General features: G+C 39.4%; 1 long non-coding RNA gene across 1 annotated transcript in view; it reads right to left on the bottom strand.

Moving 5' to 3' along the window:
• Positions 1-24,650, bottom strand: part of LOC105484394 (uncharacterized) — a 78,983-nt gene that overhangs the window by 37,706 nt on the left and 16,627 nt on the right. The gene's annotated exons all lie outside the window — the stretch shown is intronic.

Raw genomic sequence — 24,650 nt, 5'->3', positions numbered from 1 at the left:
GTAAGTTCAATGGGGTGAGAAAGAAGAGCTTGTTAAATAAATTTTGCTTTTAAAATGATTGTAAATAGGATTTTAAAACAACTTAAGAGAAAAAACATTTTCCAAAAAATTTACAGATACTTGTAAATAAAAACATTTGGTATGTATAATTAAAATAATTTTCTTCACTCACTAAAGAGGTCCCCTGAGTGCCACTTTAGCAAACAACATATTGTTAGCCTCCAATTATTTTAAGTATAAAAAAATCAAACTCCACATTAAAAAGACTTAATTCAAATATTTTACTAATTCAGAGATGCTTTCCTACCAAGATGAGCCAATGTTATTTCCTTTGCATATTAAAACTGGAACAGGAGAAGACTCTTGGAAAATGGCAGTTTAGGAAGCACCAGGAATCTGTTTCCTCACCTAGGCAATAACTGCACTGGCAAAATCTTTCTGATGTAGCTATTTTGGAATTTTGAAGTCTATTAAAGACTTGAAGTTTCCAGGGGAAGGCAGGAACAGTAAATTGTGGTTGATTTCAGTCAATTTCAGCTTTTAGCACAGTAGCAGCTATCCGTCCTCCATCTCTGTGGCAGAGGGCCATGCATATGTTTCTGAAACAGTTTACACAGACCTCAAAGGAACCAGGCTGAGCAACAAGAATCCTATCCTTCAAATATCAGAGATCTGTGCTTCAGTTGCTGGTTACTGCTTATGACTATAGAGGTGCAGACAAAGAGGCAGGCATCCATTATTGTTGCACCTCTCCTGATTTGTAACAAGTCTCTCTCCCTCTAGTTGAAGTGATTTCCAAGAGATTTAAAGAACCAGTGACTATCCCTGCCACCTTCATTTCTCCCCCTTTTTAGAAGCAAGACATTAAAGACTATAACATTCAAAGCAATTGCATAAATGGGGAAAATTAGAAAGTGAATGTGCATCCCTAAGCAAAGGCACAGGCTCAGAAAAGACCTGAGGAGATCTTAAATTTATACCTCAGATAGATTCTTAGCACAAAGACAGCATACAACAATAAAAGAAAAAACAAAAAGAAAAAAATCAGTGAATCTTGGGGAAGAAGGAGAATCTGATTTCCACAGTTACAGTGTTATTAGATTGAAATCTAGAGTTTCAATTAAAAAATCCACAAATTCTACAAAAAACAGGTATAACCCATTTAAAAGAAAAATAAATACACAGAAACTGTCCCTGGAAAAAAAAGTCTTATGATGGATCTACTAAACAAAGACTTTAAAACAACTGTCTTAAAGATCTTCAAAGAACTAAAAGAAGACATAGAGAAAGTCAAGAGAAATATGTATAAACAAAATGGAAATATCAATAAAGAAATAAAATACCTAAAAGAAACAAAAAAAAATTTCTGAAGCTGAAAATTACTATATCTGAAATTAAAAATTCATTAGAAGGATTCAAAGGCAGATTTTTAACAGGCAGAAGAAAGAACCAGTGGACATGATGATAAGAAAATGGAAATTATTGAGTCTTAGAAAGAAAAAAAGATATAAGAAAACTGAACAAAGCCTAAAGGACCTGTAGGACACCATCAAGTGGACCAAGATCTGCACTGTGGGAACCCAGAAGGAGAGAAGAGAGAAAAAGTGGAGGATAGAATATGTAAATAAATAGTTGGAAAGCCTCCCAAATATTCAAGAAGCCAAATAAACTTTAAATTGGATGAACTTAAAGAAACTCACATCAAAACACATTATGATCAAACTGTTAAAAGCCAAAGAAAAAAAGAATTTTGAAAGCCGCAAGAGACAAGCAACTTATTACATACAAGGTATCCTAAATAAGTTTATCAGCAAATTTCTCATCAGAAACTTTGGAGGCCGAAAGGCAGTGGAGAGCTATATCCAAATTGCTGAAAACAAAAAACAAAACAAAACAAAAAACAGTTAATCAAGAATTCTATATCCAGTAAAATTGTCCTTCAAAATTAAGAAAGAAATCAACACATTCCCAAGTTGCAAAAAAAAGCTAACGATATTTATGACTACTAGAACTTCTCTCCAAAAAATGCTAAAGGGAATTCTCCAGATTGAAATGAAAGGACACTAGACAGTAACTAAAAGCCATATAAAGAAATAAAGGTTAATTATTACATGGGCAATTATTTCCTACATGATGTGAAACTAACATATTTTAAAAACTAGTATTACTGGAACTTCGGTTTGTAACTCTATAATTTGTTTTCTAAATAGTTAAGAGACTAATAGAATAAAAAGAGTTTATGTTTTGAACACACAATGTAAGATGTAATTTTGTGATATTAACTACTGAAAAGAGTGGAGACAGAGCTATCAAGGAGTATGGGTTTTGTATGTTTTTAAAGTTAAGCTGGTATAAATTCAAACTAGAGTGTTATAAATTTAGGGTGTTAAATGTAACAGCCATAATAACCACAAAAACAGTTGTAGAATATAAACAAGAGGAAATGAGAAAAAATTAAAATGTTCACAAAAAATTAGCTAAGCACAAAAGAAGACAGTAATACAGGAAATGAGGGACAAAAAGCTATAAGGCAAATAGAAAACAAATATACAGAAGTAACTCTCTTCTTTAAAATACAATCATCCCTCTGTATCTGTGGACTCTGCATTCCCAGACTCAATTAACTACAGACCAAAAACGTTTGAAAAAAATACAGCAATGAAAACCAATACAATATAAATAAAAATATAGTGTAAAAATGCTATGTAATACTACTTAGATAGCACTGACATTTTATTAGGTATTATAAGTAATTTAGAAATGATTTAAAGTATACAGGAGAATAAGCATAGATTATATGCAAATGCTATGCCATTTTATGTAAAGGATTTGAGCATCTGTGAATTTTGGTATACATAGGAAGTCTTGGAGCTGATTCTCCAGAGATATCAACAGAGAACTGTAGTTACTTTAAATGTTAATGTATTAATCTCTGCAATCAAAAGGCAGAGATTGTCAGAATTAAGAAACAAAAACATGATCCAACTATATTCTGTCTGCAAGAGACTCAAATTAGCTCTAAAGACACAAATGATTGAAAATGAATGAACTGCAAATAATTCCATGAAAATACTAACCAAAAGACAACACAGGTTGCTATTCTAATGACAAAAAACAAATTTTAAATCAAAAAGAGGTAACAAGAGACAAAGATCATTATGTTTCAATTCAAAGTTCAATAGAGTATGCAATAAACTAATTATAAACATGTACATATCTAATAATAGACCATCAAAATACATGAAGCAGAAATTGACAGAATTGAAAGCTGGAGACTTAAATAACCCACTCTCAATAATGGCTAGAGCAACCAACACAAGATAAGTAAGGAAACAGGACGTCAATAGAACATTGGACCAACTATATTTAACAGATATACATAGAACACTGTACTCAACACCAACAAAATGCACATTCTTCTCAAGAGCACAAGGACGTTTTCCAGTTTAGAACATGTGTTAGTCGATTCTTGCATTGCTGTAAATACCTGAGGCTGGGTAATTTATAAAGAAAAGAGGTTTTCATTGGCTCATGATTCTGCAGATTGTACATGTATCTCTTCCTTCAGCATCTGCTCCCGGTGCAAGCCTCAGGAAGTTTACAATCATGATGGAAGGCAAAGAAGGAGTAAGTGCATCACATGGAGAGGGTGAAAGCAAGAGAGAGAAAAGGAGGATGTGTCAGATTCTTTTAAATAATCAGATAATGTGTGAGCTAACTAAGTAATAACTCATCTATCACCAAGGGGTTGGTGCTAAACCAATCATGGAGGTCTACCCCCATAATCCAATCACCTCCCACCAGGCCCGTCATACAACATTGGGAATCATATTTTAACATGAGATTTGAAGGAGACAAACATCCAAACAATATCAGACCACATAATAGGTCAGAAATTAAGTCTCAGTAGATTTTAAAAGGTAGATATCGTGCAAAGTAACTACCCCAACCAAAACGGGATAATTTGTAAAAATTAAACCATCAGTGAATCAAAGAAGAATAAAAAGGGAAATAAGAAAGTAAGTAGAGATAAATAAAAATGAAAACACAGCATAGCAAAATGTATGGGATACAGCAAAAGCAGTGCTAAGGGGAAATTTTATAACCATACTTACATTAAAAAACAAGAGGAATCTCAAATCAACAATTAACTATACAACTTAAGGAACCAGAAAAAAAGAACAAACTAGACCTAAATCTAGCAGAAGAAAGGAAATATTAAAGATTACAGCCAGATAAACAAAATATAGTACAAAAAAATAGAGAAAATCAACAAAACCAAAAGCTTGTTCTTTGTAAAGATCAACAAAGTTGACAAATCTTTAGCTAGATGAACTAAGAAAAAAAAAGAGAGAAGATTCAAATTACTAAAAGCAGAAATGAAAGTATGGTGATTACCAACTCTATAGGAATTAACTGGATTATAAGAAAGTACTATGAACAATTATAAACTAAAAAACTGGATAACCTAGATGAAATTGAGGAATTCCTAGAAACAAGATATACCAAGATGAAATAATGAAGAAATAAAAAATATGAATGACGTATAATTGGTAAGGAAATTAAATCAGCAATCAAAAATCTCCTGACAAGGAAAAGCCCTGGACTTGATAGTTTCCCTGGTGAATTTTACTATGCATTTTAAACACCACCAATATTTCTAAAACTTTTTAAGACCTGGAAGAGGAAGGAACACTTTCCAACTCATCTTAAAAGGCCAGAATCAACCTCATACTGAAACTGCACAACGACATCACAAGAAAAGAAAACTACAGATCAATATCTTTTATGAACATTGATGCAAAAATCCTCAATGAAATACTAGCAAACCAAATTCAGCAGCATATGAAAGTGTTATACTCCATAAGCAAGTGGGATTTAGTCCTGGAATAGAAGGTGATTTCATGTATAAAAATTGATCAATGTAATGCACTACATGAATAGAATAAAGGGGTTAAAACACACAGTCATCTCAATATATGCAGAACAAATATTTTCTTTTTTTTAAATTATACTTTAAGTTCTAGGGTACACATGCACAATGTGCAGGTTTGTTCAATATGTATACATGTGCCATGTTGGTGTGCTGCACCCATTAACTTGTCATTTACATTAGGTATATCTCTTCATGCTATCTCTCCCCCATTCCCCCACCCCATGACAGGCCCCAGTGTGTGGTGTTCCCCACTCTGTGTCCAAGTTCTCATTGTTCAATTCCCACCTATGAGTGAGAACATGTGGTGTTCGGTTTTCTGTCCTTGTGATACTTTGCTCAGAATGATGGATTCCAACTTCATCCATTTCCCTACGAAGGACATGAACTCATCCATTTTTATGGCTGCATAGTATTCCATGGTGTATATGTGCCACATTTTCTTAATCCAGTCTATCACTGATGGACATTTGGATTGGTTCCAAGTCTTTGCTATTGTGAATAGTGCCACAATAAACATATGTGTGCATGTGTCTTTATAGCAGCATGATTTATAATCCTTTGGGTATATACCCAGTAATGGGATGGCTGGGTCAAATCGTATTTCTAGTTCTAGATCCTTGAGGAATTGCCACACTGTCGTCCACAATGGTTGAAAACTAGTTTACAGTCCCACCAATAGTGTAAAAAGTGTTCCTATTTCTGCACATCCACTCCAGAACCTGTTGTTTCCTGACTTTTTTTTTTTAATTTATTTTTTATTATTATTATACTTTAAGTTCTAGGGTACATGTGCATAACAGGCAGGTTTGTTACATATGTATACTTGTGCCATGTTGCTGTGCTGCACCCATCAACTCATTAGCACCCATCAACTCGTCATTTACATCAGGTATAACTCCCAATGCCATCCCTCCCCCCACCCCCTCCCCATGATAGGCCCCAGTGTGTGATGTCCCCCTTCCCGAGTACAAGTGATCTCATTGTTCAGTTCCCACCTATGAGTGAGAACATGCGGTGTTTGGTTTTCTGTTCTGTGATAGTTTGCTAAGAATGATGGTTTCCAGCTGCATCCATGTCCCTACAAAGGACACAAACTCATCCTTTTTTATGGCTGCATAGTATTCCATGGTGTATATGTGCCACATTTTCTTAATCCAGTCTGTCACTGATGGACATTTGCGTTGATTCCAAGTCCTTGCTATTGTGAATAGTGCCGCAATAAACATACGTGTGCATGTGTCTTTATAGCAGCATGATTTATAATCCTTTGGGTATATACCCAGTAATGGGATGGCTGGGTTATATGGTACATCTAGTTCTAGATCCTTGAGGAATCGCCATACTGTTTTCCATAATAGTTGAACTAGTTTACAATCCCACCAACAGTGTGAAAGTGTTCCTATTTCTCCACATCCTCTCCAGCACCTGTGGTTTCCTGATCGCCATTCCAACTGGTGTGAGATGGAATCTCATCGTGGTTTTGATTTGCATTTCTCTGATGGCCAGTGATGATGAGCATTTTTTCATGTGTCTGTTGGCTGTATGAATGTCTTCTTTTCAGAAATGTCTGTTCATATCCTTTGCCCACTTTTTGATGGGGTTGTTTGTTTTTTTCTTGTAAATTTGTTTAAATTCTTTGTAGGTTCTGGATATTAGCCCTTTGTCAGATGAGTAGATTGCAAAAATTTTCTCCCATTCTGTAGGTTGCCTGTTCACTCTGATGGTAGTTTCTTTTGCTGTGCAGAAGCTCTTTAGTTTAATGAGATCCCATTTGTCAATTTTGGCTTTTGCTGCCTTTGCTTTTGGTGTTTTAGACATGAAGTCTTTGCCCATGCCTATGTCCTGAATGGTACTACCTAGGTTTTCCTCTAGGGTTTTTATGGTATTAGGTCTAACATTTAAGTCTCTAATCCATCTTGAATTAATTTTTGTATAAGGGGTAAGGAAAGGATCCACTTTCAGCTTTCTACTTATGGCTAGCCAATTTTCCCAGCACCATTTATTAAATAGGGAATCCTTTCCCCATTTCTTGTTTCTCTCAGGTTTGTCAAAGATCAGATGGCTGTAGATGTGTGGTATTATTTCTGAGGACTCTGTTCTGTTGCATTGGTCTATATCTCTGTTTTGGTACCAGTACCATGCTGTTTTGGTTACTGTAGCCTTGTAGTATAGTTTGAAGTCAGGTAGCGTGATGCCTCCAGCTTTGTTCTTTTGACTTAGGATTGTCTTGGAGATGCGGGCTCTTTTTTGGTTCCATATGGACTTTAAAGCAGTTTTTTCCAATTCTGTGAAGAAACTCGTTGGTAGGTTGATGGGGATGGCATTGAATCTATAAATAACCTTGGGCAGTATGGCCATTTTCACGATATTGATTCTTCCTATCCATGAGCATGGTATGTTCTTCCATTTGTTTGTGTCCTCTTTTATTTCACTGAGCAGTGGTTTGTAGTTCTCCTTGAAGAGGTGCTTTACATCCCTTGTCAGTTGGATTCCTAGGTATTTTATTCTCTTTGAAGCAATTGTGAATGGAAGTTCATTCCTGATTTGGCTCTCTGTTTGTCTGTTACTGGTGTATACGAATGCTTGTGATTTTTGCACATTAATTTTGTATCCTGAGACTTTGCTGAAGTTGCTTATCAGCTTGAGGAGATTTTGGGCTGAGACAATGGGGTTTTCTAAATATACAATCATGTCATCTGCAAAGAGGGACAATTTGACTTCTTCTTTTCCTTACTGAATACCCTTGATTTCTTTCTCTTGCCTAATTGCCCTAGCCAGAACTTCCAACACTATGTTGAATAGGAGTGGTTAGAGAGGGCATCCCTGTCTTGTGCCAGTTTTCAAAGGGAATTTTTCCAGTTTTTGCCCATTCAGTATGATATTGGCTGTCGGTTTGTCATAAATAGCTCTTATTATTTTGAGGTACGTTCCATCAATACCGAATTTATTGAGCGTTTTTAGCATGAAGGGATGTTGAATTTTGTCAAAAGCCTTTTCTGCATCTATTGAGATAATCATGTGGTTCTTGTCTTTGGTTCTGTTTATATGCTGGATTATGTTTATTGATTTGCGAATGTTGAACCAGCCTTGCATCCCAGGGATGGAGCACACTTGATCATGGTGGATAAGCTTTTTGATGTGCTGCTGAATCCGGTTTGCCAGTATTTTATTGAGGATTTTTGCATCGATGTTCATCAGGGATATTGGTCTAAAATTCTCTTTTTTTGTTGTGTCTCTGCCAGGCTTTGGTATCAGGATGATGTTGGCCTCATAAAATGAGTTAGGGAGGATTCCCTCTTTTTCTATTGATTGGAATAGTTTCAGAAGGAATGGTACCAGCTCCTCCTTGTACCTCTGGTAGAATTCAGCTGTGAATCCATCTGGTCCTGGACTTTTTTTCGTTGGTAAGCTGTTAATTATTGCCTCAATTTCAGAACCTGCTATTGGTCTATTCAGGGATTCAACTTCTTCCTGGTTTAGTCTTGGAAGAGTGTAAGTGTCCAGGAAATTATCCATTTCTTCTAGATTTTCTAGTTTATTTGCGTAGAGGTGTTTATAGTATTCTCTGATGGTAGTTTGTATTTCTGTGGGGTCGGTGGTGATATCCCCTTTATCATTTTTTATTGCGTCTATTTGATTCTTCTCTCTTTTCTTCTTTATTAGTCTTGCTAGTGGTCTGTCAATTTTGTTGATCTTTTCAAAAAACCAACTCCTGGATTCATTGATTTTTTGGAGGGTTTTTTGTGTCTCTATCTCCTTCAGATCTGCTCTGATCTTAGTTATTTCTTGCCTTCTGCTAGCTTTTGAATGCGTTTGCTCTTGCTTCTCTAGTTCTTTTAATTGTGATGTTAGAGTGTCAATTTTAGATCTTTCCAGCTTTCTCTTGTGGGCATTTAGTGCTATAAATTTCCCTCTACACACTGCTTTAAATGTGTCCCAGAGATTCTGGTATGTTGTATCTTTGTTCTCATTGGTTTCAAAGAACATCTTTATTTCTGCCTTCATTTCATTATGTACCCAGTAGTCATTCAGGAGCAGGTTGTTCAGTTTCCATGTAGTTGAGCGGTTTTGATTGAGTTTCTTAGTCCTGAGTTCTAGTTTGATTGCACTGTGGTCTGAGAGACAGTTTGTTATAATTTCTGTTCTTGTACATTTGCTGAGGAGTGCTTTACTTCCAATTATGTGGTCAATTTTGGAATAAGTGCGATGTGGTGCTGAGAAGAATGTATATTCTGTTGATTTGGGGTGGAGAGTTCTATAGATGTCTATTAGGTCTGCTTGCTGCAGAGATGAGTTCAATTCCTGGATATCCTTGTTAACTTTCTGTCTCGTTGATCTGTCTAATGTTGACAGTGGAGTGTTGAAGTCTCCCATTATTATTGTATGGGAGTCTAAGTCACTTTGTAGATCTCTAAGGACTTGCTTTATGAATCTGGGTGCTCCTGTATTGGGTGCATGTATATTTAGGATAGTTAGCTCTTCCTGTTGAATTGATCCTTTTACCATTATGTAATGGCCTTCTTTGTCTCTTTTGATCTTTGATGGTTTAAAGTCTGTTTTATCAGAGACTAGTATTGCAACCCCTGCTTTTTTTTGTTCTCCATTTGCTTGGTAAATCTTCCTCCATCCCTTTATTTTGAGCCTATGTATGTCTCTGCATGTGAGATGGGTCTCCTGAATACAGCAGACTGATGGGTCTTGACTCTTTATCCAGTTTGCCAGTCTGTGTCTTTTAATTGGAGCATTTAGTCCATTTACATTTAAGGTTAAGATTGTTATGTATGAACTTGATCCTGTCATTATGATATTAACTGGTTATTTTGCTCGTTAGTTGATGCAATTTCTTCCTAGCCTAAATGGTCTTTACATTTTGGCATGTTTTTGCAATGGCTGGTACTGGTTGTTCCTTTCCATGTTTAGTGCTTCCTTCAGGGTTTCTTGTAAGGCAGGCCTAGTGGTGACAAAATCTCTAAGCATTTGCTTATCTGTAAAGGATTTTATTTCTCCTTCACTTATGAAACTTAGTTTGGCTGGATATGAAATTCTGGGTTTAAAATTCTTTTCTTTAAGAATGTTGAATATTGGCCCCCACTCTCTTCTGGCTTGGAGAGTTTCTGCTGAGAGATCTGCTGTTAGTCTGATGGGCTTCCCTTTGTGGGTAACCCGACCTTTCTCTCTGGTGCCCTTAAGATTTTTTCCTTCATTTCAACTTTGGTGAATCTGGCAATTATGTGTCTTGGAGTTGCTCTTCTCAAGGAGTATCTTTGTGGCATTCTCTGTATTTCCTGGATTTGAATGTTGGCCTGCCCTACCAGGTTGGGGACGTTCTCCTGGATGATATCCTGCAGAGTGTTTTCCAACTTGGTTCCATTTTCCCCCTCACTTTCAGGCACCCCAATCAGACGTAGATTTGGTCTTTTTACATAATCCCATACTTCTTGCAGGCTTTGTTCATTACTTTTTCTTCTTTTTTCTTTTGGTTTCTCTTCTCGCTTCATTTCGTTCATTTGATCCTCAATCGCTGACACTCTTTCTTCCAGTTGATCGAGTCGGTTACTGAAGCTTGTGCATTTGTCACGTATTTCTCGTGTCATGGTTTTCATCTCTTTCATTTCGTTTAGGACCTTCTCTGCATTAATTACTCTAGCCATCAATTCTTCCACTTTTTTTTCAAGATTTTTAGTTTCTTTGCGCTGGGTACGTAATTCCTCCTTTAGCTCTGAGAAGTTTGATGGACTGAAGCCTTCTTCTCTCATCTCGTTTAAGTCATTCTCCGTCAAGCTTTGATCCGTTGCTGGCGATGAGCTGTGCCCCTTTGCTGGGGGAGATGCGCTCTGATTTTTTGAATTTCCAGCTTTTCTGCCCTGCTTTTTCCCCATCTTTGTGATTTTATCTGCCTCTGGTCTTTGATGATGATGGTGACGTACTGATGGGGTTTTGGTGTAGGTGTCCTTCCTGTTTGATAGTTTTCCTTCTAACAGTCAGGACCCTCAGCTGTAGGTCTGTTAGAGATTGCTTGAGGTCCACTCCAGACCCTGTTTGCCTGGGTGTCAGCAGCAGAGGCTGCAGAAGATAGAATATTGCTGAACAGCAAGTGTCCCTGTCTTATTCTTGCTTTGGAGGCTTCCTCTCAGGGGTGTACTCCAGCCTGTGAGGTGTGGGGTGTCAGACTGCCCCTACTGGGGGATGTCTCCCAGTTAGGCTACTCAGGGGTCAGGGACCCACTTGAGCAGGCAGTCTGTCCCTTCTCAGATCTCAACCTCCGTGTTGGGAGATCCACTGCTGTCTTCAAAGCTGTCAGACAGAGTCATTTGCATCTGCAGAGGTTTCTGCTGCTTTTGTGGTTGTTTACTATGCCCTGTCCCCAGAGGTGGAGTCTACAGAGACAGGCAGGTTTCCTTGAGCTGCTGTGAGCTCCACCCAGTTCGAGCTTCCCAGCAGCTTTGTTTACCTACTTAAGCCTCAGCAATGGCGGGCGCCCCTCCCCCAGCCTTGCTGCTGCCTTGCCGGTAGATCGCAGACTGCTGTGCTAGCAATGAGGGAGGCTCCGTGGGCGTGGGACCCTCCCAGCCAGGTGTGGGATATAGTCTCCTGGTGTGCCTGTTTGCTTAAAGCGCAGTATTGGGGTGGGAGTTACCCAATTTTCTAGGTGTTGTGTGTCTCAGTTCCCCTGGCTAGGAAAAGGGATTCCCTTTCCCCTTGCACTTCCCAGGTGAGGCGATGCCTCGCCCTGCTTCAGCTCTCGCTGGTCGGGCTGCAGCAGCTGACCAGCACCAATTGTCTGGCACTCCCTAGTGAGATTAACCCAGTACCTCAGTTGAAAATGCAGAAATCACGCTCGCTCTGGGAGTTGGAGACTGGAGCTGTTGCTATTCGGCCATCTTGCTCTGCCCCTCCGTTTCCTGACTTTTTAATGATTGCCATTCTAACTGGTGTGAGATGATATCTCATTGTGGTTTTGATTTGCATTTCTCTGATGGCGAGTGATGATGAGCGTTTTTTCATGTGTCTGTTGGTTGCATAAATGTCTTCTTTTGAGAAGTGTCTGTTCATATCCTTTGCCCACTTTTTGATGGGGTTGTTTGATTTTTTCTTGTAAATTTGTTTAAATTTTTTGTTGATTCTGGATATTAGCCCTTTGTCAGAAGGGTAGATTGCAAAAATTTTCTCCCATTCTGTAGGTTGCCTGTTCACTCTGATGGTAGTTTATTCTGCTGTGCAGAAGCTCTTCAATTAGATCTGATTTCTCAACTTTGGCTTTTGTTGCCATTGCTTTTGGTGTTTTAGACATGAAGTTCTTGCCCATGCCTATGTCCTGAATGGTATTGCCTAGGTTTTCTTCCAGGGTTTTTATGGTTTTAGGTCTGATATTTAAGTTTTTAATCCATCTTGTATTAATTTTTGTATAACGTGTAAGGAAGGGATCCAGTTTCAGCTTTCTACTTAGGGGTAGTCAGTTTTCCCAGCACCATTTATTAAATAGGGAATCCTTTCCCCATTTCTTGTTTTTGTCAGGTTTGTCAAAGACCAGATGATTGTAGATGTATAGTATTATTTCTGAGGGCTCTGTTGTGTTCCATTGGTCTATATCTCTGTTTTGGACCAGTACCATGCTGTTTTGGTTACTGTAGCCTTGTAGTATATTTTGAAGTCAGGTAGCGTGATGCCTCCAGCTTTGTTATTGTGGCTTAGGATTGTTTTGGCAATGCAGGCTCTTTTTTGGTTCCATATGAACTTTAAAGTAGATTTTTCCAATTCTGTGAAGAAAGTCATTGGTGTCTTGATGGGGATGGCACTGAATCTATAAATTACCTTGGGCAGTATGGCCATTTTCGCAATATTGATTCTTCTTATCCATGAGCATGGAATGTTCTTCCATTTGTTTGTGTCCTCTTTTATTTCGTTGAGCAGTGGCTGGTAACTTTCCTTGAAGAGGTCCTTCACATCCCTTGTAAGTTGGATTCTTAGGTATTTTATTTTCTTTTAAGCAATTGTGAATGGGAATTCACTCATGATTTGGCTCTCTGTGTGTCTGTTATTGGTGTATAAGAATGCTAGTGACTTTTGCACATTGATTTTGTATCCTGAGACTTTGCTAAAGTTGCTTATCAGCTTAAGGAGATTTGGGGTTTTCTAAATATACAATCATGTCATCTGCAAAGAGGGACAATTTGACTTCCTTTTATCCTATTTGAACACCCTTTCTTTCTTTCTCCTGCCTGATTGCCCTGGCCAGAACCTCCAACACTATGTTGAATAGGAGTGGTAAGAGAGGGCATCCCTGTCTTCTGCCAGTTTTCAAAGGGAATGCTTCCAGTTTTTGCCCATTCAGTATGATATTGGCTGTGAGTTTGTCATAAATAGCTCTTATTATTTTGAGATAAGTCCCATCAATACCTAGTTTATTGAGAGTTTTTAGCATGAAGGGCTGTTGAATTCTGTCAAAGGCCTTTTCTGCATCTATTGAGATAATCATGTGGTTTTTGTCATTGGTTCTGTTTATATGCTGGAGTACGTTTATTGATCTGCATATGTTGAACAAGCCTTGTATCCCAGGGAAGAAGCCCACTTGATCATGGTGGATAAGCTTTTTGATATGCTGCTGGACTTGGTTTGCCAGTATTTTATTGAGGATTTTTGCATCGATGTTCATCAGGGATATTGGTCTAAAATTCTCTTTTTCTGTTGTGTCTCTGCCAGGTTTTGGTATCAGGATGATGCTGGCCTTGTAAAATGAGTTAGGGAGGATTCCCTCTTTTTCTATTGATTGGAATAGTTTCAGAAGGAATGGTACTAGCTCCTCTTTGTGCCTCTGGTAGAATTTAGCTGTGAATCCGTCTGGTCCTGGACTGTTTTTGGTTGGTAGGCTCTTAATTATTGCCTCAATTTCAGAGCCTGTTATTGGTCTCTTCAGGGATTCAACATCTTCCTGTTTTAGTCTTCGGAAGGTGTATGTGTCCAGGAATTTATCCATTTCTTCTAGATTTTCTAGTTTATTTGCATAGAGGTGTTTATAGTAGTCTCTGATGGTAGTTTGTATCTCTGTGGGATTGGTGGTGATATCCCCTTTATCATTTTTTTATTGTGTCTATTTGATTCTTCTCTCTTTTCTTCTTTATTAGTCTTGGTAGTGGTCTATCAATTTTCTTGATCTTTTCAAAAAATCAGCTCCTGGATTCATTGATTTTTTTTAAGGGTTTTTTGTGTCTCTGTCTCCTTCAGTTCTGCTCTGATCTTAGTTATTTCTTGCCTTCTGCTAGTTTTTGAATGTGTTTGCTCTTGCTTCTCTAGTTCTTTTAATTGTGATAATTTTGATGTTAGGGTGTCAATTTTAGATCTTTCCTGCTTTCTCTTATGGGCATTTAGTGCTATAAATTTCCCTCACACACTGCTTTAAATGTGTCCCAGAGATTCTGGTATGTTGTATCTTTGTTCTCATTCATTTCAAAGAACATCTTTATTTCTGCCTTCATTTCATTATGTACCCAGTAGTCATTCAGGAGCAGGTTGTTCAGTTTCTATGTAGTTGAGTGGTTTTGAGTGAGTTTCTTAATCCTGAGTTCTAGTTTGATTGCACTGTGGTCTGAGAGACAGTTTGTTATAATTTCTGTTCTTTTATATTTGCTGAGGAGTGCTTTACTTCCAACTATGTGGTCAATTTTGGAATAAGTGTGATGTGGTGCTGAGAAGAAAGTATATTCTGTTGATTTGGGATGGAGAGTTCTATAGATGTCTATTAGGTCTGCTTGGTGCAGAGCTGAGTTCAATTCCTGGATATCCTTGTTAACTTTCTGTCTTGTTGATCTGTCTAATGTTGACAGTGGGGTGTTAAAGTCTCCCATTATTATTGTGTGTGAGTCTAAGTCTCTTTGAAGGTCTCTAAAGACTTGTTTTATGAATCTGGGTTCTCCTGTATTGGGTGCATATATATCTAGCATAGTTAGCTCTTCTTGTCGAATTGATCCCTTTACTATTATGTAATGGCCTTCTTTGCCTCTTTTGATCTTCGTTGTTTTAAAGTCTGTTTTATCAGAGACTAGTATTGCAACCCCTGCCTTTTTTTGTTTTCCATTTGCTTGGTAGATCTTCCTCCATCCCTTTATTTTGAGCCTATGTGTGTCTCTGCATGTGAGATGGATCTCCTGAATACAGCACACTAATGGGTCTTGACTCTTTATCCAATTTGCCAGTCTGTGTCTTTTAATTGGAGAATTTAGCCCATTTACATTTAAGGTTAATATTGTTATGTGTGAATTTGATCCTGTCATTACAATGTTAGCTGGTTATTTTGTTCGTTAGTTGATGCAGTTTCTTCCTAGCATCGATAGTCTTTAGATTTTGGCATGTTTTTGCAGTGGCTGGTACCAATTGTTCCTTTCCATGTTTAGTGCTTCCTTCAGGAGCTCTTGTAAGGCAGGCCTGGTGGTGATAAAATCTCTCACCATTTGCTTGTCTGTAAAGGATTTTATGTCTCCTTCACTTATGAAGCTTAGTGTGGCAGGATATGAAATTCTGGGTTTAAAATTCTTTTCTTTAAGAATGTTGAATATTGGCCCCCACTCCCTTCTGGCTTGTAGAGTTTCTGCTGAGAGATCTGCTGTTAGTCTGATGGGCTTCCCTTTGTGGGTAACCCGACCTTTCTCTCTGGCTGCCCTTAACGTTTTTTCCTTCATTTCAACTTTGGTGAATCTGACAATTATGTGTCTTGGAGTTGCTCTTCTCGAGGAGTAGCTTTGTGGTGTTCCCTGTGTTTCCTGAATTTGAATGTTGGCCTGCCTTGCTAGGTTTGGGAAGTTCTCCTGGATAATATCCTGCAGTGTTTTCCAACTTGGTTCCATTATCCCCGTCACTTTCAGGTACATCAATCAGACATAGATTTGGTATTTTCATATAGTCCCATATTTCTTGGAGGCTTTGTTCATTTCTTTTTACTCTTTTTTCTCTAAACTTCTCTTCTCGCTTCATTTCATTCATTTGACCTTCAATCACTGATACCCTTTCTTCTGGTTGATAGAATCTGCTACTGAAACTTCGGCATGTGCCACATAGTTCTTGTGCCATGGTTTTCAGCTCCATCAGGTCATTTAAGGTCTTCTCTATGTGTTTATTCTATATAGCCATTCATCCAATCTTTTTTCAAGGTTTTATGTTCTTTGCGATGTGTTCAAACTTCCTCCTTTAGTGTGGAGAATTTTGTTATTACTGATCTTTTGAAGCCATCTTCTCTAAACTCGTCAAAGTCATTCTCCATCCAGCTCTGTTCCACTGCTGGCAAGAAGCTGCGTTCCTTTGGAGGAGAAGAGGCACTCTGATTTTTAGGATTTTCAGCTTTTCTGCTCTGGTTTCTCCCGATCTTTGTGGTTTTATCTGCCTGTGGTCTTTGATGATGGTGATGTACAGATGGGGTTTTGGTGTGGATGTCTTTTCTGTTTATTAGTTTTCTTTCTAACAGTCAGGACCCTCAGCTGCAGGTATGTTGGAGTTTGCTGGACGTCCACTCCAGACCCTGTTTGCCTGGGTATCACCAGCGGAGGCTGCAGAACCACAAATATTGCAGAATGGCAAATGCTGCTGCCTGATTCTTCCTCTGGAAGCTCTGTCTCAGAAGGGCACTTGGCCGTATGAGGTGTGAGTCAGCCCCTACTGGGAGGTGCCTCCCAGTTAGGCTACTAGGTTGTTAGGGACTCACTTGAGGAGGCAGTCTGTCGATTCTCAGATCTCAAACTCCATGCTTGGAGAACCACTACCCTCTTTAAAGCTGTCAAACAGGGACACTTAAGTCTGCAGAAGTTTCTGCTGCCTTTTGTTCAGCTATGCCCTGCTCCCAGAAGTGGAGTCTACAGAGGCAGGCAGGCCTCCTTGAGCTACGGTGGGTTCCACACAGTTCGAGCTTCCAGGCCACTTTGTTTATCTATTCAAGCCTCAGCAATGGTGGGCACCCCTCCCCCAGCCTCGCTGCTGCCTTGCAGTTTGATCTCAGGCTGCTGTGCTAGCAATGAGCGGGGTTACGTGGGCGTGGGACCCTCTGAACCAGGCGCAGGATATAATCTCCTGGTGTGCTCTTTGCTCAGTTGGAAATGCAAAAATCGCCGTCTTCTGCATTGCTCACACTGGGAGCTGTAGACTGGAGCTGCTCCTATTCAGTCATCTTGGAACCCAGAAAAAATAATTTTCAAAACTTGACATACTTACATGATAAAAACACTCAACAACCTAGAAATAGAAGGAAACTACCTCAACATAGTTAAAGCCATAGAAAAACCCCACAGTAAACATTATTCTCAATGGTGAAAGACTGAAAGCTCTTCTAAGATCAGGAAAAAATCAAAGAAATCTACTTTTGTCACTTCTATTCAACATAGTACTAGAAGTTCTAGCCAAAGAAATTGGGCAAAAATTTTTTTAAAAATACAACTAGATTGTAAAGGAAGAAGTCAAATTATCTCTGCTCACAGATTATGTGATCCTATATTTAGAAAATCCTAAAGATTCCACAAAAACAAATTATTAGAACTGATAAATGAATTCAGCAAAGTAGCAGCAGAATACAAAACACACAATCCGTTGCATTTCTGTACATTAACAATGAACAGTCCAAAGAGGAAATGAAAAAAAATTTCAATTCCAATAACATCAAAAGGAAAAAATATATATACTTAAAATTAACTTAAAGAGGTGAAAGACTTGCACTATGAAAACTATAAAACATTACTGACAGAAATTAAAGACATAAATAAATGAAAAGATTACATATTCATGTATTGGAAGACTTAGTATTGTTAAGATGTCAATGCTTTCCAAAGTACCTAGATTTAGTGATCCCTATCAAAACCTCAATGATGTCTTTTATAGAATTAGAAATACCAATCCTAAAATTTATATGGCATCTCGAGGGACTAAAGATAGCTGAAACAGTCTTGAAAAGGAAAAGCAAAGCTCACATTTCCTGATTTCAAAACTTACTTCAAAGCTACAGTAATCAAAACAATGTGGTACTAGCACAAAGACAGAATACAGACCAATGGAATAAAAGACAGAACCCAAAAATAAGCCCTTACATATGTGGTCAAGTGATTTTTTTTTTTTTTTACAAAGGTACCAAGGCCATTCAATGGAAAAAGGACAGTCTTTTCATGTTGCTAGGGAAACAGGATATCAACATGCCAAAAAAAAAAAAAAAAAAAAAAAAAAAAAAAAAACCTGGATTATTATCTAACATTATATAAAAATTAACTCAAAGTAGATCAAAGACCTAAATGTAAGATCTAAAACTATAAAACTCTTAGAAGAAAACATAGAAAAATCTTTATCACACTGGATTTGGCAATGATTTATTGGCTATGACACCAAAACCAATTGTGTGGGGAGGCTATTCTGCAATCCCTATCTGGGAGCCCTGCCTGGTGAGAATACCGATTGGTAGTGGCTCTGTGCTTTCCTGGTGGGGAGCTCTGTGCTTTCCTGTCGGGCAACCGACAGCCCCTCTGCCATTGCCATGGTACCAGTTCCTCCCCTGCTGCCCTTGGTCTGGAGAAGAAGCAAAGAGTCTGAGAGCTTCACTTGTGCTTCCAGCATGCCATGTAACCATATGGAAAGAGCCCAGTCTCTCCAATTTGTAAGCCCTTGATCCTCTGTTCATCATCAAGTGGAGCCCTAGCTTGGCCAAGCAGTGCAGCCACCTTACCCCCTGGCTGAAGATTCCCTTAACAGTGGTTCTGTGTTTCTCTGAGATGAAGCTCCCAGAGGTAACAACTGCAGTGATACTGACCTTGCTGCCCTTGGATTAAGGAAGGAGCAAAGACCTTACGTTCTTTAACCACACCTCCAGCAAGCTGCAGTTGCCCTAAGAAAAGACCAGTCTGTCTTCCCATCCCACACGGTGACCTCCTTACTTCCCCTGCTCATCACTAGGCAGAACCCCAAGACCCTGCTTGGGCCCACAGTGCAGCTTCCTACCCTGGGCCAACCGCACAGATTGATAGCAGCTCTGCATCTCTTTGGGGTGGGGCCCCAAGAGATAAGTGAAAGGTCCTCTGCGACACCCACTGCCAAGTTCCCTTTCCCTGCTGCCTTCAGGCTGAGGAGGGAACATAAAGCCCAAGCTCACCACAGAGCTGTGGTGTGCAGCCCAGGAGTGCCAAACCAAGATCTACAGCCATCATTTCAGTGGGAGAGGAGCGCACACTTTTAGAGCACTGAGAGGGAGTACAGCTCCAATCATTAGGAAATACAGAGGAGCTGCATGTCTGAGCAAGAGCCTACCTACTGGATCCCAAATTTCAATGCCAAAAATATTTTGCTCATATAACCTCCCATGAAATCAAGGACAAGAATTCAGCTACAAATAAAGACCCTGCACAAAGCCCCAGCCTTCTGAAAACATCCAGAAAAAATTCTACTGACTGTATTCAAATTATAATACACTGTAGTTAAAGGAACATTGGCCCTCACAGATGAGAAAGAACCAATGTTAAGAACTCTGGCAACTCACAAAGCCAGGGTGTCTTTCTTCCTCCCAACTACTGCAATATTTCCCCAGCGAGGCTTTCTTTTCTTTTCTTTCTCTTTTTCTTTCTTTTTTTTTTTTTTTTTTTCTTTTTTTGAGACTGGGTCTCACTCTGCACCTAGGCTGGAATGCAGTGGTGCAATCTCGCCTCACTGTAGCCTCAACCTCCTGGCTCAGGTAATTCTCCCACCTCAGTCTCTTGAGCAGCTGGGACTACAGGCATACACCACCGCACACAGCTAATCTTTGTATTTTTTTGTGGAGAAGGAGTTTGGCCATGTTGCCCAGGCTGGTCTTGAACTCTTGGGCTCAAGTGATCCTCCTACCTCAGCCTCCCAAAGTGCTGGGATAATAGGTGTGAGCCACCATGCCCAGCCCAGCAAGAGTTCTTAACTGGGCTAAAATGGCTGACTTAAATGTAAAACCTAAAACTAAGAAAACTCTGGAAGGTAACCTCAGAATTACCATTCTGGAGATAGGTCCTGACACAAAGATTTCATGATAAAGATGCCAAAAGCAATTGCAACAAAAACAAAAACTGACAAATAGGACCTAACTAAACTAAAGATCTTTTGTACAGCAAAACAAACTATGAACAGAGTAAACAGACAACCTACAGAATGGAAGAAAATATTTGCAAACTATGCATCCAACAAAGATCTAATATCCAGAATCTATAAATAATTTAAAGAAATCAACAAGAAAAAAATCAAACAACCCCATTAAAGAGTGGATAAAGGACATGATCAGATACGTTTCAAAAGAGGACATACATACGACCAAAAAGCATATAAAAAAATCTCAGTAATATCAGTAATCATTAGAGAAATGCAAATCAAATCCACAATAAGATACCATCTCACACTAGTCAGAATGGCTTATTATAAAATCAAAAACAACAGCACTGTATAATCATTCTCTTTTCCTCACCACTTGAACAACAGATGCTGGTGAAGTTGTGAAGAAAAGGGAATGCTTACCCGCTGCTGGTAGGAATGTAAATTTTTTCAATCATTGTGGAAAGCAGAGTGGCAATTCCTCAAAAAACTTAAAACAGAATTACCATTTGACCCAGCAATCTCATTGTTGGGGTATGTATCCAAAGGAATATAAATCATTCTACCATAAAGGCACATGCACTATTCACAATAGCAGACATTAAACCAACATAAATGCCCATCAACGGTAGACGGGATAAAGAAACTATGTTACATATACACTAAGGAATACTACACAGCCAGAAAAAAAAAAAAAAAAAAGGATGAGATTATGCCTTTGCAGAAACGTGGATGGAGTTGAAGGCCATTATCTCAAGTCCAGTGCAGGGACAGAAAACAGAATACCACATATTCCCACTTACAAGTGGAAGCTAAACAACAGAACACATAGACACAAAGAGGAAAACAACAGACACTAGGGCCTACTTGAGGGTTGAGGGGTGTAGGAGGGGGATCAAAAAGTACCTACTGGGTACTATACTTACTACCTGGGTGACAAAATAATCTGTACACCAAATCCCCTGTGATATGCAGTTTCCCTATGTAAGAGACCTGCACATGTATACCTGAACCTAAAATAAAAGTTAAAAGATGAATAAATGAATGAATGAATAAAAGAAATGATAGATAAATTGGATTTCCTGAAAATTTAAACATTTTATGCATGAAAAGACACTATGAACAGGGGGCAGGAGGCAGAGTGAGATGGTGGAATAGAAGGCTCTCCCAATCATTCTCCCCATAGGACACCCAGTTAACAACTATATGCAGAGAAAACACCTTCGTAAGAAACAAAATTCAGGTGAGCATTCATAGCACCTGGTTTTAAGTTCACATTGCTGAAAGAGGCATGGAAGAGACAGAAAAAACACCTTGAATCGCTGACGCCACCACTCCCCCACTCCCTGGCAGTGGCAGTGTGGTGCCAAGAGCATCTCTGGGTGCTGTGGGAGGGGAAACACAGCAATTTTGAGGCATTGAACTCAGTGCTGTTCTGTTAGAGCAGAAAGGAAAACCAGACCAAACTCAGCTGATGCCCGCACATGGAGGGAGCATTTAAACCAGCCTGAGCCAGAGGGTAATTGCCAATCCCAGCAGTCCAAACTTGAGTGCCTGTAAACCTCACCACTGAGGGCTACAGTGCACCTGGACTTTAAATAAACTTGGAAGGCAGTCTAGAACATACGAACTGCAACTCTTAGGTGAGTCTTAGTGCTGAGCTAGGCCCAGAAACAGTGGACTGGGGGAACACGTGACATGCTGAGACATCAGCTAAGCCAGCCAAGGGAGTGTTGGCATCACCCCTTCCCTAACTCCAGGCTGCACAACTCCTGGCTGCAAAAGACACCCCTTCTTTAAGAGTTGGGAGCACTTTGTCTTGCACCTAGGATACAAGCTCTGCCACAGCAGGATGGAGCATCAGTCAGAGTCATGAGGACCTTGTTATAGGCCTTAACTCTCAGATGACATTTCTAGGTACACCTGGGGCCAGAGCGAACCCATTGCCTTGAAGAAAAGAACCCAGTCCTGCCAGGATTCATCACCTGCTCATTAAAAAGCCCTTGGGCCCTGAATAACCAGCAGCAATACCTAGGTACCACATCAAGGGCCTTGGGTGAGCTTCTGAGACTTGCTGGCTTCAAGTGAGACTCAGCATCTTACCAGCTCTGGTGGTCATGGGACAAAACTCCTTCTGCTTGAGAAAAGCAGAGGAAAAAGGAATGGGGACTTTGTCTTGCACCTTAAATACCAGCACAGCCACAGGGTGGTAGAGCACCAAATAGGTTCTTGGGGTCCCAATTCTAGAACTTGACAGTTTGATGGTATGCCTGGACCTCCCCTGGACCAGAGGGGAGCCAATCACCCTGAAGGGTGAATCCCAGTCCAGGCAGCATTCACAACAAGCTGACTTAAGAGCCCTTAGGCCTTAAGAGAACATTGGAAGTAGTCTGGCAGTACTCCTCACGGCCTGGGGTGTCAGTGGCCATGGGATGAGGCTCCCCTGCTTTTGGAAAGGGAAGGGAAGAGTGGGAAGAACTGCATCTTGTGGTTTGAGTGCCAGCTCAGCCACAATACAACAGAACAACAGGGAGACTTCTAAGGTTTTTGACTGTAGTGCCTGACTCCAAGACAGCACCTCTGGACCCACCTGAGGCCTGGGGACCTCACCACCCTGAAGAGACAAACACAGGCCTGGCTGGCTTTGCCACCTGCTAATTGTAGAGCCCCAGGGCCTTAAGCAAACATAGGCAGCAGCCAGGGAGTGGTTACAGCAGGCCTTGTGTGAGACCCAGTGCTGTGCTGGCTTCAGGTCTGACCCAGTGCAGTCATAACAGTGGTGGCCAGAGGGGTACTTGTGTCACTCCACCCCAAGCTTTAGGTGATTCAGAACAGGGAGAAACTCTATATGTTTGGGAGAAAGTAGAGTAAGAGAACAAGGGTCTCTGGTAACCCAGAAAATTACCCTGGATTTTGTCCAAGACCATCAAGGCAGTGCCTCTATACATCTGCAAGACCCACAGTATTATTGGGCTTGGGGTGCACTTTAAAGCAGATACCTCTTAGATCACAAGTACCTTCAAATATCTGGAAAAACTTCCCAAGAAGGACAGCTACAAATAAGCCCAGACAGTGAAGACTACCATAAATACCTAACTCTTCAATGTCCAGACACCAAAGAACATTGATTAGCATTAACACCATCTGGGAAAACATGACCCCACCAAATGAACTAAATAAGGCATGAGGGACTAAACCTGTAGAAACAGAGCTATGTGATCTTTAAGACAGAGAATTCAAAATAGCTGTTTGAGAAAACAAAAAATGTCAAGATCACACGGAGAAGGAATTCAGAATGCTATCAAATAAACTTACCAAAGATAATGAAATAATTAAAAAGAATCAAGCAGAAATTCTGGAGCTGAAAAATCCAATCGGCATACTGAAGAATGCATCAGAGTCTTTTAATAGCAGAATTGATCAAGCAGAAGAAAGAATAGTTGAGCTTGAAGACAGGCTATTTGAAAATATACAGTCAGAAGAGACAAAAGAAAAAAATAATGAAGCACAATTACAGGATCTAGAAAACATCCTCAAAAGGGTAATCTAAGAGTTATTAACTTAAAAGAGGAGGTAGAGAAAGAGATAGGGATAGAACATTAATTCAATGGGATAATAATATCCAAGTACAAAAAGGTTATAAAATGCCAAACAGATTTAATCCAAAGAAGACTCCCCTGAAGGCATTTAATAATCAAACTCCCAAAGGTTAAGGATTAAATAAAAGAATCCTAAAAGCATCAAGAGGAAAAAAAAAAAAAAACATACAATGGAGCTCCAATACATCTGGCAGCAGACTTTTCAGTAGAAATCTTACAGGCCAGGATAAAGTGGCATGACATATTTAAAATGCTGAGGGAAGAAAAAAACTTTTACCCTAAGATAGGATGGCCAGCAAAAATACCCTTCAAACATGAAGGACAAATAAATATTTTTCCCAGACAAACAAAAGCTGAGGGATTTCATCAATACCAGACCTGTCCTACAAGAAATGCTAGCCGGGCACGGTGGCTCAAGCCTGTAATCCCAGCACTTTGGGAGGCTGAGACGGGCGGATCACAAGGTCAGGAGATCGAGACCATCCTGGCTAACACGGTGAAACCCTGTCTCTACTAAAAAATACAAAAAACTAGCCGGGCGAGGTGGCGGGCGCCTGTGGTCCCAGCTACTCCGGAGGCTGAGGCAGGAGAATGGCGTAAACCCGGGAGGCGGAGCTTGCAGTGAGCTGAGATCCGGCCACTGCACTCCAGCCTGGGCGACAGAGCCAGACTCAGTCTCAAAAACAAAAAAAAAAAAAAAAAAAAAAAAAAAGAAATGCTAAAGAGAGTACTTCAGGCAGAAAGTAAAGAACATTCATGAGCAATAAATAATCACCTGAAGGTACAAAACTCACTGGTAATAATAAGTAGACAGAAAAACACAAAATATTATAACACCATAGCTGTGATGTATAAACTACTCTTATCCTATATGGAAAGATTAAGTGATGAACCAATCAAAAATAATAACTACAACTTTCCAAGACATAGTCAGTATAATAAGATATAAATAGAAACAAGAAAAAGTTAAAAAGCAGGGGACAAAGGTAAGGTATTGAGTTTTTATTCATTTTCTTTTTGCTTATTTATGAAAATATTGTTAAATTATTACC

The sequence above is a fragment of the Macaca nemestrina genome, chromosome 1 (genome assembly GCF_043159975.1).
Source record: "Macaca nemestrina isolate mMacNem1 chromosome 1, mMacNem.hap1, whole genome shotgun sequence".
In the NCBI taxonomy this organism is placed as follows: Eukaryota; Metazoa; Chordata; class Mammalia; order Primates; family Cercopithecidae; genus Macaca; species Macaca nemestrina.
Note: the sequence above shows the minus strand (reverse complement) of the source record. Positions and strands in the feature narration are given on the sequence as shown.